The 16,964-nt window shown below is 44.8% G+C and overlaps 1 pseudogene; it reads right to left on the bottom strand.

Annotated features, from left to right (window-relative positions):
* Positions 1–1,974: 1,974 nt before the first annotated feature.
* On the bottom strand, positions 1,975–12,323 carry LOC144676859 (uncharacterized; annotated as a pseudogene).
* Positions 12,324–16,964: the final 4,641 nt, after the last annotated feature.

Here is a 16,964-nt window from a genome sequence, read left to right as displayed (position 1 = left end):
AACAACTCCACATCCTGTCCACAGGGGAGTTCTCCTGGTGCAGTGGGACCAACATTCGTGTTTTAACTAACACCACCAAATAAAACTGGATTAATCAGTTAGTCTGATTGCTGTTTGTGGAATCTTACTGTGCACAAACTGGCTGTCATGAAACAGAAACAACTTGTATTTATAAAACACGTTTAATGTAACAAAATGTGTCAAGGTGCTTCACAGGACTCTCATAAAGAAACATTTGACATCGAGTGACATGGGGAGATATTCGGGTCAATGGGCAGAACCTTGATTGGAGAGGCAGATATTAACAAGCATCTTTAATCAGGAGAGAGAGCTGGAGGGGCTGGGGAGGTTTAGGGAGGAAATTCCAGGACTTTGCACCTAGGCACAGCCGATGATGGAGTAATTAAAATCAGGGATGCTAAAGAGTACGGAATGAGATAGCACAGATATCTCAGAGGGTTGTGCGACTGGGAGTTACAGAGATAGGGAGGGATAATGCCATGAAGGGATTTGTAAACAAGGTTACGAATTTTAAAATTGAACAGGAGCCAATTTAGGTCAATGGCTACAGGGGTGAACGGTGAACGGGACTTGATGTGAGAAGGCTCATGGGCAGCAGAGTTTTTGATGATCTCATGTTTCTGTGTGGGGATGGGGTGAATGTGAGGGGCCGGCTAGGAATGTATTGGAATTTTCAAGTCTAAAGGTAACACGGACATGGATGAGGGTTTGAGCAGCAGATGAGCTGGGGGTGGGGTGGAGACAGGCGACGTTATGGAGATTGAAATATCTGGTGTTAGTGATGGTGTGGATATGTGGTCAGAAACTCATCTTGGGGTCAAATAAAAGACCAAGATTGTGAACAGTGTGGTTCAACCTCAGACAGTTCCCAGGGAGAGGGATGGACTCGGTAGTTAGGGAACGGAATTTGTAATGGTGACTGAAAAAAATGATTCTGGTCTTCCCAATTTTTAATTGGAGGAAATTTCTGCTCATCCAGTTCCGGATGTAGGATAAGCAGTTTGATAATTTAGTAACAGTGGAGGAATGGAGAGGGATGGTGGTGAGGTAGAGCTGGGTGTTGTCAGTGTACATGTGAAAACTAACACGGTGCTTTTGGATGATGTCACCGAGTGGCAGCATGTAGATGAGAAATAGGAGGGGCCAAGGATAGATCCTCGGGGGACACCGAGTACAAGGACTTTGGAGAGGAAAGGGAGGTTGAAGATGGGGCGGTAGTTTGAAAAGATGGTCAGGTCAAAAGTTTATTTTTAGGATGGGTGATGACGATAGATTTGATGATGAGATGGACATTACCAGAAGAGAGAGAGACATTAACAATATCAGCTAACATGGGGAAGTTGGATAATCAGCAGTTTGGTGAGAATAAGGTCGAGGGAGCAGAAGGAGGGCCTCATGGACAAGATGAGCACTGAGAGGGTATGAGGGGAGATGGGAGAGAAACTGGAGAAAGATGTGAGTTCAGGGCTCAGACAAGAAGGAACCTTAGAGACAGTTTGGCCCAGTTGGCTAGTGGAAGGGAGGGAAGCAGCAGAGGCAGCTGATCAGATTGTCTCAATCTTAGTGAAAAAGAAGCTCCATGAGCTCCTCTCACTTGTTGTTGGAGATGACAGGGGAGAAGGAGAGTATTGGAGATATTAAAAAGATTCAACACACCTTGTATTTCACACCAAGTTGATTTAATTGATTTGTATCGACAATATTAGCCTCTATAACTGGGCTGAAGTTTATTAACATCAGCAGAAACAGACCCCAATGAACATGGTTCCAGCCAGGATGTGATTAACTACAATGATTGGATTTTGCTGTTACTTGTCAACTTGCTGGTGTCTCAGCAGCACAAATGACTGAGTGAATTGCTTCCCACACACAGACCAGCTGACTGGTCTCTCCTCAGTGTGAACTCGGTGGTGTTTCAGTGGGTAGGTTCAATTGATGAATCCCTTCCTACAGTCAGGGCAAGTGAGCAGCCCCTTCTCCAGTGTGAATTTGCTGGTGTCTCAGCAGGTTGGATGACTGAGTGAATCCCTTCCCACACATGGAACAGATGAGCGGCCTCTCCCCGGTGTGACTGCGCTGATGTACAATGAGGTCAGATGATCGCCTGAACCCAGTCCTGCAGTGAGAGCACCTGAACGGTCTCTCGTCAGTGTGAACACGTTGATGCAAGATCAGGTCCTGGTAACTTTTATAGCACTACCCGCAGACTGAGCATGTAAACTGTCTCTGGTCTGAGTGAACCAGCCGATGTCTCAGTAGGTGGGATGACCTAGTGAATCCTTTCCTACACTCAGAGCAGGTGTACGGTCTCTCCCCAGTGTGAACTCGCTGGTGTGTCAGCAGGTCGAATGATCGAGTGAATCCCTTGCCACATTTTGAGCAGGTGAATGGTCTCTCCCCATTGTGAATTTGCTGGTGTGTCTGCAGGTTGGTTGAACTAATAAATCCCATCCCACACTCAGAGCAGGTGAACGGTCTCTCCCCAGTGTGAACTCGCTGGTGTGTCAGCAGAGTGGATGACTGAGTAAATCCCTTCCCACACTCAGGGCAGGTGAATGGCTTCTCCCCAGTGTGAGTGCATCGATGAGTTTGCAGGTCAGACGGGTAATTGAATCCCTTCCCACAGTCCCCGCACTTACACGGTTTCTCCCCAGCGTGAGCAGCACTTTCTGCTTCCATGTTCAAAGGCTGATAATATTCAGGTCCTGATGAATCAAGTGACTCTCTCAGGTCTTGGTGTGAGTTTCCCGACAGCAAATCCTCCCCTTCAAATATCCTGTGAAATTGATTTAAAACAGAAAAAATGGAGTGAGAGAGAACCCACAAAAACACAAAGGCAGGTTGTGAAATTGAGCTGAATGAATCTGGGAATTTGTGGGGCCGGCACGAGGAAAAAGTGACCATGAAAACTGCTGGATTGTCATAAAAACCCAACTGGTTCACTAATGTCCTTCAGGGAAGGGAACCTGCCACCCAGTCTGGGCCTACACAAGATTCAGGTTTCTATGAGAGGAGGGAGAAAGAGCGAGAGAGAAGTGAGAGATGCAGGAGAGCCCTGACAGAATCTCCCAAACCCTCAACCTCCACCCCCTAGAAGGACCAGGGTAACAGGTATGTGAACACCATCACCTCCAAGTTCCTCTCCAAGTCACACACCGTCCTGACTTGTCTGACATCCAGTACTGGATGAGCAGAAAATTATTCCATTTAAATAATGGGAAGATTGAAGCCATTGTCTTCAGTCCCCACTACAAACTGCATTCACCAGACACTGACTCTGCACCTTTCGCTGACAACTGAGGCTGAACCAGACTGTTCACAACCATAGTGAAATATTTCACCCCAAGATGAGCTTCCAACCACATATCCACATCATCACCAAGACCGCCTATTTCCACCTCAGTAACATCGCCCAACTCCATCCCAGTCTCAGCTCATCTGCTGCTGAAACTCTCATCCATTCCTTTGTTATCTCTAGACTTAACTATCCTAACACACTCCCAGCCGGCGTCCCACATTCAGCCTCCCTGTAATCTTGAGGTCATCCAAAACTCTGCTGCCCGTGTGCTTACTTGCACCAAGTCTTGTTCACCCATCACCCCTGTGCTCACTGACCTACAAACGCTCCGTGTTAAGCAGAACCTAAATTATAAAATTCTCATCCTTATTTTAAAGGCTGTGTTTGCTGCCATTGTGCAAGCGCAGTTGTTCTGTTTTACTCTGTCTTCATAGGGTTAATCTCTCGTCCTCCTCAGACTCAGGTCCCACTGCAGACTCACCACGAGGAAACTCAGACTGACCTGGTTACAGTGTCCATCAATCAGCCAATTCAGAACTCAGTCAACAGCAGAGAGCTTTGACTGTACATTCCTAATCTCTAATGCTTTTTATAAACGCATACTGTTCTTTGAAATGCCTTGGAAAGTTTTATTACGTTAAAGGTGCTATATAAACACGAATTGCTGTTGTTGATTTGGACATATATCACTGTTCCTTCATCATCACTGGGTGAATAACCTGTAACTCCTTACCTAACAGCATTGTGGGAGCACCTTCACCACACGGACTGCAGCGATTCAAGAAGGTCAAACATCATCTTCTCCACAGGCAACTGGGGATTGGCGATATTTGCTGGTCTTGTTAGTGAAAGGGCAGGGGAGTGGGACTAGCTGACTTGCTCTTGCAGAGAGCCAGCATGTGCACAATGGGCTAAATGGCCTCCGTCTATATCGCCATCATTCAGTGATTCTGTGACTTGATGAGAAAGGACCTACACTGGAGGCCAGGGACCAACTTCTGGTAACCAACACCCACCCTGATACAAACCAGCTCTTAACTGGTCCGTCTGTGACTCAGTTCTGTGACCAACGCCTGCAATAAAATAATAGCAAAATACTGCAGCTGCTGAAAATCTGAAATAAATAAAAAAATGTTGGAAATACTCAGCAAATCAGGCAGGATCTGTGGAGAGAGAAACAGAGTTAACATTTCAGTGTGTGCAGAATGGATTACAGGGAATAAAAATGGTGCAGAATTTGATGGTCAATATAAGTTCAGAAGTGGATTATAGCGCAGGAAAAACAATTCCTGACTGTGAAAGATACTGTGGGAAGATAAAGCTGGTAAGACAGCAGCACATGGTCAGGGGATGGGCAGCAGTGGAAACCTTATTTGGACACAATCAGCAGAAGTAACAGTTAAATGCCAAACACAGCTAAAATGCACCCAGTATTAGAGACAGAGAAAGTTAGACAATGACCGAGAGGTGATCTGGGATGGCAGAGGTGAAACAGAGCAAAAGATGGACATGGATTCAGATCCACAGGAAAGGAGCCACACTAGCCCCAGAGCGATGGAACCTCTAAAAGATAACAGAGCAGAGAACTAAAAGCTCCAAATTGTAGATGAATGGTCAAAAATACTCTACTCTGAAACAATTTCAGTTTTCAACTTTAAAATCTCCTGCAGCTGGAAAGATATCAGAAGCACTGGAGTCAGAGAAAAATCTCCCAGTTGAGGAAATACCCGGGGAGCGGGATGATATCACCGTGTAATTGTTGATGTGTGATGATGTCACCGTGTAATTGTCGAAGTGTGATGATGTCACAGTGTAACTGTCGATGTGTGATGATGTCACACACACAGACCCAAAACATCTGGGTTTGTACAAACCAGTGATCACCACACATTATGAAGGATGGGAGGGTCCTTGAGAGGGGGCAGAGGAGATTTACCAGAATGGGTCAAGGGATGAAGGATTTTAGTTGCAAGGTTAGGTTGGAGAAACTGGGATTGTTCTCCTTGGAGTAAAGTAGATTGAGGGGAGATTTAACAAAAGGTGTACAAAATTATGAAATGTTTACATAAAGTAGTTAAAGAAAAGTTGTTCACAGTAGCAGATCGTGAAAGGATCGTGGTCACAGATTTAAGATTTTGGGTAAGATGTACAGGAGGGATGTGAGAAAGAAGTGTTTGCACAGTGAGTGGTAATGACCTGGAACTCAATGCTTACAGTCAGAGGCCGATAGAATCCAGGTCCTGAATTTCTATCCTGGACTGAGTGTGGCAGGTTTGGGAAATGGTTTGTACAGAGCATTAAAAAAGGAGGATCCAGGTCCTGATGAATTGAGTGACTCTGTCAGATCTCACCCGTCTGTAAATGTTCCCCTTCTGACCCCCTGTAAAAGGAGTTTCCAAAATCCATCCCTGCCAGTCCAGGGTAGAATTCCACAATCTTCTCTCCTCCTGCTACCTAGACCAGGATGCCCGCGCATGCGCCCTGCTGCACATTGCCCCCTATTAAGATGGCGGCCGTTACCCCGGGCCTGGCGAAGGGAGAAATCCAGACTTTCTCAGCCAGTTCTCTGCAAACACAAGACTTGTACCTTGTTATTTGGGGTTTGCGGCCTTCACTGTGTCTTTATGAAGCCTCTCTGCCCACTCCGCTGGCTCCATTCCTCCTCACACACCCACTAACTCTGTTAGTTTGTTCCACTCGACATTCACTCACCCTCTCTGAGCAGCTTCAGTCACAGACCAGCACTGCGCATGCTCATGAAATGGGCCACACTGCGCATGCTCCAAACACACATCGTAATACGCATGTGTAGGGAGCTCCTTTTGTGAGGATAGGGCACATTCTGGCCCCTATTGAATGCTGGGTAACGAGGCTGCCATTGAGAGTTCGTTTTTTTGAATAGAAAATTCTGTTTTGTGATCTGATGACGAACGAAGCCCAAGACCAATATACAAAATTATTCAGTCAATTGGTATGACAAACAAAGTGCATGGGTCCTCTGCCATAATACTGTCCCGGGTGTAAATAACTGCAGTAAAACCCCCGACATTTAGATGTAAACTCACCGGAATCTCAGTAGGCGGTGTGAACAATTATTTTTTCTTCCCATACACAGAACATTTAAACTCTGTCTTGTCAGTAAGAACGTCACAATTCAGCCGGTAAACAATCCTTTCACAATGTCATTTTACCCCTAAGTTGCAGGACCATTGTGCATGGATTTGGGAGGTGAGCATGAATTTGGAGACAGAAGAGTGGTCGGAGATTGAATAAGAATTGCAAGGATGTCGGCGTCAAGGATGTACTCGTGGGAGGGAGAGAAGCAGGAGAGGCAGCTGATCTCAATTTTCTCAAGATTGTCTCAATCTTAGTGACAAAGAAGCTCCATGAGCTCCTCACACTTGTTGGAGGTGTGGATGCAGGAGACAGGGGAGAGGGAGAGTCCAAAACAAGGACTAACTTGTGTTAGAGATGTTTTTAAAAATTCAACATCCTCTGTGTTTGACAGAATGTTGATTTATTTGACCTTTATCCAGAATATTAAACTTATAACTGGGCCGGAGTTTATTAACATCAGCTGAAGCAGACCCCAATGGGTATAGTTCATTCTTGTACATTAATAACAGCAAAATCCAATCACTGTAGTTCGTTGTGAACTCGTTGGTGTCTCGGCAGGTGGGATGACTGAATGCGTATATTGCCACACTTGGTGCAGGTGTACAGCCTCTCCCCAGTGTGAGAGCACTTGTGTAGAGAGAGGTGGGATGATTGCCTGAACCCAGTCCCATAAAGAAGGCATCTGAACGGTCTCTCATCAGTATGAATACTTTGCTGGTGGTCGTTCAAGTTCCTGAGAATTTGTAAAGCACTTCCCACAGTCCTGAAATTTGAAAGCTCTCTTTGATGTGCAATCAGGTTGGATAAATTAATGAATCTCTTTCCACACAGCACAGATGAATGACCTCTCCCCAGTGAGAACTCGCTGGCGTGTCTGCAGGTGGGATAATGGAGTGAATCCCTTCTGACACTTTAAGCAGGTCAATGGCCTCTCCCCAGTGTGAATGCTCTGATGAGTTTCCAATTTCGATGGGTAAATGAATCCCTTCCCAGTGTCAACATTTGCACAGCTGCTTTCAGTTGTGACTGCATTTACGTTTTGACCAGGCCAGATGATCAGCTGAAACCTCATCCACATGTAGAACACTGTGAACGGTGCTTTCTTCTCCCATTTTCAAAATCCCACAATTCTCTGCGGCCCAGAAACCGCTCTGTCCAATAGAGACGCCCTCTGAAGAAGGGTCATACAGACTCGAAACTGCTGTCAGGCGTTGCAAGGGCCAGGGACATAAAAGTTCATTCACAAATGTTACAGGAACGGATACATTATAATCGCCAGGAAAGGCTAAACAGCCTGAAGCTCTTTTCTCTAGAATAGAGAAGGCTGAGAGATGACCTGATAGAAATAGGATAAAGAATGGAGTTGGTAGCTCAGGAATGAAAACAATAGCTTCAATCTTCCCAAAATTTAATTGGAGAAAATTTCTGCACATCCACAAACAGTCTGATAATTTAACAAAAGTGGAGAAGTGGAGAGAGGTGGTGGTGAGGTAGAGTTGGGCACTGTCAGTGTACACGTGATAACTAACACTGTGTTTTCAGATAATGTCGCTGTGGGGAGAATTTTGCTGAGAAATAAATGGAAGCCAAGGCTGGATCCTCTGAGGACACCAGAGGTAACTGTGGGAGTGGGAAGGGAAGACATTCCAAGTGATTCTCTGACTATGATTAGATAGAGAAGAATGGAACTAGGAGAGAACAGCCCCACTCAGCTGGACGACAGTGGAGAGGTGTTGGAGCCGAATGGTGTGGTCAACCTTGTCAAAGCAGGTCGAGAAGGGATAGTTTCCCTTTGCCACTGTCACATAGGGTGTCATTGGTGGCTTTGATCTTAGCTGTTTCAGTACAGTGGCAGGACAGAAACCTGATTGGATGGATTCAAGCAGGGAGTTCTGGGAAAGATAGAGATGGATTTGGGAGGTGTGAACACTTTTCAGGAGTTCAGAGAGGAACTGGGGGTTGAAGATGGGTCAATACTTTGCAAGGACAGTAGAGTTAAGTAATTGTTTTTTGAGGAAAGGGTGATGATTTGAAGGAGAGAGGGATAGTACCAGAACGGAGAGAACTGTGAACAATATCAGTGAACATGGGGAAGTTGGGTAATCAGCAGTTTAGTGGGAATAGGGTCGATGGAGCAGGAGGTGGGTCTCATGGACAAGATGAGCACTGAGAGGGCAGGAAGGGAGATGGGAGAGAAGCTAATGAAAGATGTGGGTTCACGGCTTGGACAAGGTGGAACATTTTAGAGACAGTTTGTCCCGGTGGGCTAGTGGAAGGGAGGGAAGCAGCAGAGGCAACTGATCGGATTGTCTCAATCTTAGTGACAAAGAAGCTCCATGAGCTCCTCACACTTGTTGTTAGAGGTGAGGATGGAGGGGAGAAGGAGAGCCCTTCCAGAGAAACTAACTTGTGTTAGAGATATAAACAAAACTCAATATGCTATATTTAACACAAATATATTTTATTTGTCCTTATCCTGAATATTAGCCCCAATAACTGGGCTAGAGTTTATTAACATCAGCAGAAACAGACTCCAATGAACAAGGTTCAGTCCTGGATGTGATTAACAGCAACATCCTGTTCGTTATTTGTGAACTCGCTGGTGTCTCATCAGTTGGGATGACCAGGTGAATCCCTTCCCACACCAGGAGCAGCTGAATGGCCTCTCTCAGTGTGAATTCGCTGGTGCTTCAGGAGGTCAGAGGACGCAGTGAATCCCTTCCCACATACAGGACAGATGAACGGCCTCTCTCCAGTACGAATTCGCTGATGTCTCAGCAAGTGGGATGACTGTGTGAAGCCCTTCCCACAGTGGGAGCAGGTGAACTGTCTCTCCACAGTGTGAATTCGCTGGTGTCTCAACAGATCGGATAAATTAACGAATCCCTTCTCACACTCGGAGCAGATAAATGGTCTCTCCCCAGTGTGAACTCACAGGTGTGTCAGCAGGTTGGATAACTGAGTGAATCGCTTCCCACACTCGGAGCAGGTGAACGGCCTCTCTCCAGAGTGAACTCTCTGGTGTATCAGCAGGTTTGACGACCGAGTGAATCTCTTCCCACACTCGGAGCAGGTGAATGGTCTCTCCCCAGAGTGAACTCTCTGGTGTGTCAACAGGTGGGATGAATGACTGAATCCCTTCCCACACTCGGAGCAGGTAAATGGCCTCTCACCAGTGTGAACTCGCTGGTGTGTCAGCAGGTTGGATAACTGAGTGAATGCCTTCCCACACTCGGAGCAGGTAAATGGCCTCTCACCAGTGTGAACTCTCTGGTGTGTCAGCAGGTAGGATAACTGAATGAATCCCTTCCCACACTCGGAGCAGGTAAATGGCATCCCCCCAGAATGAATTCGCTGGTGTCTCAGCAGGTTGGATGCCCAAGTGAATCCCTTTCCACACTCGGAGCAGGTGAATGAGCTGGTGTCTCAGGAGGGTGGATGAATTAACAAATCCTTTCTCACATACAGAACAAGTGAAAGGCCTCTCCCCAGTGTGTGTGCGCTGGTGAGTTTCCAGCCTGGATGGATAATTGAATCCTTTCCCACAGTCTCCACATTTCCATGGTTTCTCCGCACTGTAACTGCATTTATGTTTTGACAGGTCAGATAATCGGCTGAAGCCTCGTCCACACACAGAACACGTGTACGGTTTCTCCCCACGGTGAACGGTGCTTTTTCCTTCCATGTTCAAAATCCGATGAAATTCAGGTTACGACTAATTGTGCGACACCGTCAGATTCTGATGAAATGTTGGGTTTCACAATTGAAAATCCTGGGGAAATAGTTTAAACAGACAAAAGTGAATGAGAGAGAAACCACAATAACACAAAAACAGGTTGTGAAATTGAGGTGAATGAATCTGGTAATTTGTGGGGCCAGTACCAGGAAAAAGTGACCATGAAAACTGCTGGATTGTTATAAAAACCCAACTGGTTCACTAATGTCCTTCAGGGAAGGGAACCTGCCAACTGGTCAGGGACTATACAAAACACCAGCATCTACTGGGGGAAATAGAGAGGGAGATGGGAGAGGCAGGGGGTGAAGGAAAGGGATTTTATGCATCTGCAATTCTACCAACATCTCCCAAACCCTCACCCTCCATCCCCTAGAAAGACCAGGGTAGATGTATGTGAACACCATCACCTCCAAGTTCCCCTCCAAGTCACACACCATCCTGACTTGTTTAACATCCAGTGTTGGATGAACAGAAATTTCCTCCATTTAAATATTGGGAAGATTGAAGCCATTGTCTTCAGTCCCTGCTACAAACTCCACTCCCTAACCATCAATGCCATCCATCTCTCTGACAACTCTGAGGCTGAGCCAAACTGTTCACAACCTTAGTGTCATATTTCACCCTAAGCTGAGCTTCTGACTACATATCACTAAGACCATCTATTTCCACCTCAGTAACTTTGCCTGCCAATAGAATAATAGCAAAATACTGCAGCTGCTGGAAATCTGAAATAAAAAGAGAAAATGCTGGAAATACACAGCAGGTCAGGCAGTATCTGTGGAGAGAGAAACAGAGTTAACATTTCAGGGGTGCAGAATGAACTACAGGGAATAAAAATGATACAGAAGCTGATGATCAATATAAGCTCAGGGGTAGAAGCGAGATGGACTATATCGCAGGAAAAACAACTCCTGACTATGAAAGACATGGTGGGAAGCTATAGCTGGTAAGCCAGCAGCACATGGTCAGGGCAGCAGTTGGCAGAAGTAACCGTAAAATCCTAAAAAGAGCTAAAATACACCCACTATTAGAGACAGAGAAAGTTAGACAACAGCAGAGAGGCGATCAGGGAGGGCAGAGGTGAAACAGAGCAATGGATAGACACAGAATCAGATCCACAGTAAAGGAGTCACACCAGCCGCAGAGCTGTCGGACCTCACACGGATAACAGAGGACTAAAAGCTCCAAATTGTAGATGAATTGTCAAAACTACTCACCTGTGAAACAATTTAACTCTTTTCAGCTTTGGAAACTCCTGCCAGAGACTGTAGCTGGAAAGATATCAGAAGCACTGAAGTCAGAGAAAAATCTCCCAGTTGAGGAAATACCCTGGGAGCGGGGTGATGTCACCGCGCAATTGTCGGCGTGTGCTGATGTCACAGTGTAATTATCGATGTGTGCTGATGTCACAGTGTAATTGTCGATCTGTGATGACATCACAGACATGGACACAGAACATCTGGGTTTGTGTAAACCACTAATCACAACACATTATGAAGGATGAGAGGGTCCTTAAGAGGGTGCAGAGGAGACTTACCAGAGTGGTTCAACGGGTGAAGGATTTTAGATTAGTTTGGAAAAACTGGTGTTGTTCTCCTTGGAGCAAAGTAGATTGAGGGGAAATTTGATAGAGGTATACAAGTTAATGACTGGTTTACATGAGGTAGTTAAAGAAAAGCTGTTCACATTATCTGATCATAAAAGGGTTATGGGACACAGATTTAAGTTAAGAAGCAAGATTTACAGGAGGGGTGTGAGCAAAAATTTTACACAATGAGTGATAATGACCTGAAACTCATTACTTACTCTCAAAGGTTGATGAATCGAGTGAGTCTGTCAGATCTTGATCTGACGTTTGGTTTGAGTTTCCCATCTGCAAATCCTTCCCATGTTATATCCTATGAAAAGATTACAAAACAATCAATCACTGTCAGTCCAGGACAGAAAATGAGAAATATTTCTCTTGGTTTGAGTTTGTTGTGTGTAAATCCTCCCCTTCTAACCCCCTGGAAAAGGAGTTTCCAAAATCCATCCCTGTCAGTCCAGGATATTCACAACATTCTGTCCTCCTGCTACCTGGACCAGGATGACCGCGCATGCGCTCTGCTGCACAGCCGCGCCCCCGGGCCGAGCAGAGGGAGACCCAGCCATATCCGGTCTGTTCGCTGCAAACGCGGGGCCTGTAGTTTCTGATTAAGGCTCTGCGGGCTGCACCAAGTGTTTATAAAACCTCCCTGTCCACTCCGCTGGCTCCATTTCTCCCGCACACCCACTAACTCTGTTATTCTGCTCCAGTCGCCATTTTCTCACCCACTCTGCCACTCGAGTCACAGGACAGCACTGCGCATGTTCAGCCAAGAGCCCGCAATGCGCAGGTGCGAATCAGACTCCGCAATACGCATGCGTACGACCCTGGCGCTCTGGATAGGGCACATTCTGTCCCGCATTGAATGCTGGGTGGGAGGACGTAATTGCATATCCAATAAATTTTTATGATCCGATGGTAATTGCAGCTTTATGGTCAAGGTTTAAATTATACAATCAATTGATACGATAAATTGTATCGGCCTCTACCATGCTTCTGTCCTGGGTGTAATTAACAACAAAACAAACCCCTACAGTTAGATGTCAATTCACTGGATTCTTCGCATTTGAGGTGAAGAAGTGATTTCTCCTTCCATACACCAAGCATTTAAACTCCGTCTTGTCAGTAAGAATGCGCCTATTGCGGAGCAAATCCTTTGAACTTTTATAGCTGGATTGTTCACTGGTGGCCAAACTGAGTAAATGCCTTCACACGCAAGAAATCTCTAAATTTTCTCCATCAGATGTGACTGCTGCTGTGTTAGCTAATCAGATGATCGAGTAAACTTTTTTCCATAATTAGCTGCTGAATGATGTTTTCACAGTGTGACTTTACCTAGGCGTGTCCAGCACAGACTTGGATTTCTAATCCTCTGGCAATGGGCTCTACATTCTCTTCTGAAGAAAAAAATGAAAGGCGATGCTGTAAATCTGAAATAAAAACAGAACTTCGAATTCTAAACAGGTCTGGTAGCGTCTGAGGAGAGACATAGTTTAATTCCCAGATTTTCTGAGTATTTCCATCATTTTCTGCTTCCATCTTTGATTAAAGACGTTGCTTCTGAATTGGACATTGGATTTCCTGGTGACCAACTTTTATTTATTCTTGTCTATCCATAAGTGGAAGCATCTTCCAAACCCTTTCGGAATATTAAAGGCTTCGATCGGGTCATGCCTCACCCTGTTTTCTAGAGAAAACCTGTTTAATCAATTCAATCTTTGTTGAATGTTAAAACTTTTCAGTTCTAACATCAATCCAGTAAATCTTTATTGTTGCCGGGTCTTAAGGAGTTGAGTTACAGGGAAAGATTAAACAGATTAGGACTTTATTCCTTGGAGCATAGAAGAATGAGGGGATATTTGATAGAAGTTAACAAAATTGTGAGGGGAAAAGGCAGAGTAGATGCGAGTAGGCTCTTTCCACTTAGATTAGGAGAAATAAACACGAGAGGACATGGCTTTAGGGTGAAAGGGGAAAGGTTTAGGGGGAACATTAGGGGGAACTTCTTCACTCAGAGAGTGGTTAGAGTGTGGAACGAGCTACCATCTGACCTGGTAAATGCGGGCTCACTCTTAAGTTTTAAGAATAAATTAGATAGATACACAGATGGGATAGGTCTGGAGGGCTATGGACTAGGTGCAGGTCAATGGGACTGGTCGAATAATATTTCCGCACAGACTAGAAGGGCCGAATGGCCTGTTTTCTGTGCTGTAGTGTTCTATGGTTCTATGGTTCTACCTTCTCCAGTGCTTCTAGATTCATCTTATAATATGGAGACGGAGCTAATCTGAGTATCAAACTGATAATTGCCCCCAAATACCTGTAAATTGGAAGGATCAGCATTGCAGTGGGCGAGAGGAACAAGGTTCCAAGCTGTTATTCACCAACCTCTATTTCGGCCATTTTCCCATCTACAGAACTTAAAATGAAATGAACACATCCAATAAAAAGATTTAGAAAGTTGGTGTTACTTTTGTTTGTGATTCGTTCCCTCGGGTATTCAGTAAATGCTGCTCGGAGGTTAGGGACCGGGATATAATCTACCTGCGTTTCCTTGAGCCTGTGTTCGGTGAATTGGGAAGTTTGGCCCGGGTTGGAGTATCTTGTGTTCCAGGGATGGGCAGTAACCCGCTCGTTGAAGCTGCAGTCGCTGCTTTCTGCTGGCAGCAGGTGAGTGGAGAGTGCGGGGCCGGAATATTGCTGTTTTTCTGCTTTTCCCTGTCTCACTCACTGTGGAGCTGAGGAAGTGAGAATAAATGATGGGTTTGTTTGAATCCAATAATTCTATAGATTTCGGAGGGGCTCGATGCCGGCCTAAATGTTTTTTTCATTATATTGCGGATTAATATTCGTGAACATTGACCAGGACACATGGCTGTGAGTTCAAGCGCCTCCTCATTTTTCTCAGTCGAAATATACAATCTAATATATTTTGCTGTACAACCTGTTACAGAGATTGTTATAGAAAAGAGGGAAAGGTTTGCTACAGCTATACAAAGCCCTGGTTAGATCACACCTGGAGGACTGTGAATAGATCTGGGGGCGGCCCCTTTTAAGGATCAATATTTACCTTGAAAGTTTCAGAGGAGCCGCATTGATGAGGTTGGTGGGTTTTGGAAATTGAAAGTTGTACATCCGCAGCTTGTGGCATTATTTCACCTCACTGTTCACTTCATGTTCATGTCTAACACACTCGATGCTGTTATTGGCTGAACGAGTCTTCTGTGTTTTAACTAAACATGCTATTATTTTGTAGGAAGAACGACGACAGACAGTGTAAATTGCAGGGTTCTGGAGAAAGGTCAGGTAATGGCAATGCTAGGACGGGCAGAAGGCCCACTTTCCCTGCTGTAACCATTCTATGATTTTAAACAAATAATATTAGCATGTTAGCAAGTTCTGTAGTTGTTGTCCAATGTTTAAGTTGAATGGGTTTAAAATCCATTGGGGCCTCCTGACGTTGGTTTGAATCTTGCTGACTGTGCTTCTCGTTATTTCTGCTTGACTGTAGAATTAATTCTCATTCAAATAGAAGAAAAACCATCCAAACAAATCCATTTCTGTGTCAGTCTTCTGCAAGTCTCCAGTCGGATATGAAACAAAAACTGAGCCAAGTTGGTGACATCTTGTTTTCTGGGCGTTTGTTTCTCCTTAGGCCTCTGTCACACTCGGTGTATCCGTCTGTGTGTGTTCCTCTGTATGTGCCAATGTGCTTCAGTTCCCCGAGGGATTGAATACATTTTACCAGCACAAACTTCATTTACTTTAGTTGTGGAACTTCATTTTAAAATATTACAAGGAAAAACTCTCAGGGTAAAAGATGCAAGAGGAGTTTGTCTATTTCTCTGTATGTTAAACTGCAACAGCAATTTATATTTATAAAGCGCCTTTAACCTAATGAAACGCCACAAGGTGTTCCACAGGATCATTATATAACAAAGTGTGACACCGAGTCACATATTCGGTCAGGTGACTAACAGCTCTGTCAAAGGTGAAGAACTGTATTAATGGAGGAAACTATCGATTTCATGTTCCAGATAACAGCAATGGTTCTTCTCGTTGGCTCATTGTGTTCAACCTGAACAGACCATTTGGTCAGAGAAATTTATCTCTGGTGAAAGGAATCGGGAATGAAAAAATGCCAAAATCAGCCTTCATGAGCCAAATTTCCAGCCCTGTTAACAGCTTCCCTGATGGCCGACTGGTTAGGGTTCAGCACTTTCACTGCTGTACCTCCAGTTCGATTCCCTGTCAGGAAATTGGGATTTACTGCCCTTGGGCGAACTTTTAAAACCAATGTTATTGTCTTCCTGGCTGAAAGCAACACAGAACATCTCTGTCAGAGTCAGGGGAGTGAGAGTCAAAGTTTCACATCAGGGCTGGAAATGTCACACGTGCAACAAGTCAAGAACAGATCCAGAGGGCGTGAAAATGAAAGAGAAGGGCTGTGATGGGTTACAAAGCACTGACTATAGAGCTGGTGGTGCACAGCCGAATATTATTTCTGTATTACCCATGTTACTTGCAGCTCTAATTTCCTGATTTATTACAGTGCCCAACATTACCACTGCAGTTTGTTGACCAACTCGCACCAATGTTTGTTGCCTCTTGCCCGTTTCTTAGCTCCCCCAAAATTGATTCGACATCTTGATCCTTCAATCTAAGACCCTCTCTCATGAATGTACCGATCTTGTCGTTATTAAGAGCGCGACCCCGCCTCCTTTCCCTTTTTGTCTATCCTTCCTAAATTACGAATACCCTTGAATATTCAGATCAATCACACTGCTCTTTGAAAGCAGCACACAGGGCCAAATGGCCTCTTTATTTGCTGTAACTTTCTGTCATTTTGTGTTTCCTAACACCCCGGTTGCATCTCTCTAAGTTATTCTGGCATTTCATAACTTAATCTCGCGAGATGTATATCTTGCCCTTCTATCCAACACTTTGAATCTCAGACACTAAACGGATTAGGAACTGAATTTGAAACCAGACTAGTACAACTGCAGAAATGATCGGAACCATTCACTTGAGTTTCAAACACACAGTGCTTGCACATGAGCATGTACCTTCTTGTATATCTACTGAACAAAATAAGCTCATTCCGATTCTTCACATTGAAAATCAGTTCAAAATAATTTCAATGTTTAACAACATACACAAGACTGTGGATAATTGATACTGTGCACATTCCTATTATCAGTGTCTGG

Source organism: Cetorhinus maximus, unplaced genomic scaffold, assembly GCF_964194155.1.
Source record: "Cetorhinus maximus unplaced genomic scaffold, sCetMax3.hap1.1 HAP1_SCAFFOLD_2025, whole genome shotgun sequence".
Taxonomy (NCBI): domain Eukaryota; kingdom Metazoa; phylum Chordata; class Chondrichthyes; order Lamniformes; family Cetorhinidae; genus Cetorhinus; species Cetorhinus maximus.
This window is presented reverse-complemented; position numbering and strand designations above follow the sequence as displayed.